The following is a 2855-nucleotide window of genomic DNA, read 5'->3' as shown; positions in this document are numbered from 1 at the left end:
AATAATTTTACTTCTTTCTTGAGATGGACATCCTTTTCCACTGCATGCAGGCTATTAAGTAATGAGAAAGACACTCCTTCAAGCAAGAAAGGCCTACAGACCAAACTGGCAATCACTGGAAGTACTGTTATGAAAATAGATTGCTTCTGGTTAAGATGAATTATAAGTCTGAGAGCTCTACACTATGGAGTCTGGCTAGAAGTCAACTGTAAGCGTGAGGTAAAGATGGTATATTAGGGCACAAGCTAAGTTGCTATATAAAAAGACACCTAAATAGAATGGCCTAAATAAAATAGAAGTTTATTTCCCTCTCAGAACAAGAAAAAATAAAGAAAATAGAAACCCTTGCATTTCAGTCATAAAGATTATTTTAGCCCTGTTTAATTTTTCCTTCAAAAGAAAGTCCATTAGCAGTTTCTTCTTTAATACCATCCATCTTCTGATTATTCATATCACCTTCTGCATACTCTTTAGTACCAGAAATTGAAGAGGGCAGTAACATTTCCCAGGCCACTGTAATTGTCAAAGTATAATCAGCTGTATTTTCTCACCTAAATATTTGAAACAAAGAGGAAGTCACCCAAGTGAATTTATCTATTAATTAAAATATTCCTGAAAGTGTATTTGTGTGATCCTTTCTGAGAGTCACTGTGGTTCCGTATTGGCGATTTGGATCTCTCAGTTTCCTTTAATTGCATGTGATATTTTAATAAAAGGAAACTAGCTTAGTATTGAAAGCAAAATGTTACCTTTCATTAGATCCTTGCTTTTCCTTGTATGTGTTTTTAAAAATTCATTTATATATTCATTTTTCTTCTATCACTACTTACAATATGGACTGTACTCACCCTTACTATATGGAAGGGGGAGAGCCTAGAATTAGTGGCCTTTGGATGCATTTTTAAATGACCTCTGTCTTTTCTAATACTTAACTGTCACATGAGATCTTTCTATAAATGAATGACAAGTTAAGTTTACCAATTTAGTCGTAAATTCAGACAAAGTAATTCTTCCATAAATTTCATTATGCTGTGGCACCAAACCAATAAATATAGCCCATATAAGACGTTTTAAGTCACTTTCTAAAAACTAGACTTTTCAACTCTATGGCTTTAAAATTGATGGCCTCAATTCTCCACTTGCCTTGTAACCCTGATGGAGCTGATACAAGCATGATGCTCCTTGAAAGTAGAAGTGCTATGCTTAAATTAAGCCCCGTGATGGTGCAGAACAAGTCATATATTTAGGTGAAACTGTTTCTCGGGTGAATAAGATATCTTGACATGTCAATGGAATATGAAACTCAATTTCACAAGATTTTTCTAGTGCCAAAAGAGATTTAAGTAGAGCTATTATTTTTAGTCTTAACAGAAAGGATAAGTCTTCCTCTATAGACCTCTACATTCCTTGCCTCTAAAATTTAATTTTATCAATTCCTTATAAAGGCTATCATTCTTTAAGCCTTCATGAAACCAAAATTACATTTCATCGTTGGTCCATTTTCTGTTTTCACTTTTAGAAACTTCCTCTCATTTCCAATTATTCCATTGTTCTTCCCTCCACCCCACTTAAGAATCTCTGTACGAACCAGACAGTTTTCACAGAGCTGTTTCATTAGAACAGGGGCTTAAAACTTTCTTTAAACTCTAAACTATAAAATCAAATAGGGAAAAATACGGGCTTAAAACTTTCTTTAAACTATATTAAGAGAGATAATAAATAATTATACAATCAGTGAAATATATAAGAGCACACCCAGATGAGTTAAAATTTAAGACAATTTTCCCCCAAAGCAGCATCAAAATCCAAAAGGGTTCTAAAAGCCGAGAGAGAGAGAGAGAAAAAAGCAACCAAAAAGCAGCTAAAAATAGTACTAAGTTGGAAAGCTAAGAGTTATTCAGAAATAAGAATTTAAAATGAATTATTTTTATTGTAATTATTATGGAATCATTGTTTTATTCTAGAATTATTATTTATTTCCTAAATGTGTTTTCACGAGGTATCAGATGGTATTTCAATTTTTTTTTTAAATTTTATTATGTTATGTTAGTCACCATACATCATTGGTTTTTGATGTGGTGATCCACGATCCATTGTTTTTGTATAACACCCAGTGCTCCATGCAGTACGGGCTCTCCTTAATACCCATCACCGAGCTAACCAATCCCTCCTCCCCCCCCTCTAAAATGCTGTTTGTTTCTCAGAGTCCATAGTCTCTCATGGTTCATCTCTCCCTCCAATCCCCCCCCACATTTTTCCCTTCCTTCTCCTAATGTCCTCCATGCTATTCCTTATGTTCCACAAAAAAGTGAAACCATATGATAATTGACTTTCTCTGCTTGACTTATTTCACTTAGCATAATCTCCTTCAGTCCCATCCATGTGGATGTAAAAGTTGGGTATTCATCCTTTCTGATGGCTGAGTAATATTCCATTGTATATATAGACCACATCTTCTTTATCCATTCATCTGTTGAAGGGCATCTCGGCTCTTTCCACAGTTTGGCTATTGTGGACATTGCTGCTATGAACATTGAGGTGCATATGGCCCTTCTTTTCACTACATCTGTGTCTTTGGGGTAAATACCCAGGAGTGCCAATTGCTGGGTCATAGGGTAGCTCTATTTTTAAATTTTTGAGACACCTCCTCACTGTTTTCCAAAGTGGCTGTACCAATTTGCAGTCCCACCAACAGTGTAAGAGGGTTCCCCTTTCTCCACAACCTCTCCAACATTTGTTGTTTCTTTCCCTGTCCATTTTTGCCATTATAATTGGTGTAAGGTGGTATCTCAACGTGGTTTTGATTTGGATTTCCTTGATGGCTAATGATGATGAACATGTTTTCATGTGTCTGT

The sequence above is a fragment of the Mirounga leonina genome, unplaced genomic scaffold (assembly GCF_011800145.1).
Source record: "Mirounga leonina isolate KUSES-001 unplaced genomic scaffold, KU_Mleo_1.0 Mir_168, whole genome shotgun sequence".
Lineage (NCBI taxonomy): Eukaryota > Metazoa > Chordata > Mammalia > Carnivora > Phocidae > Mirounga > Mirounga leonina.
The sequence above is the reverse complement of the archived record's forward strand: the minus strand, read 5'-3'. Positions refer to the sequence as shown.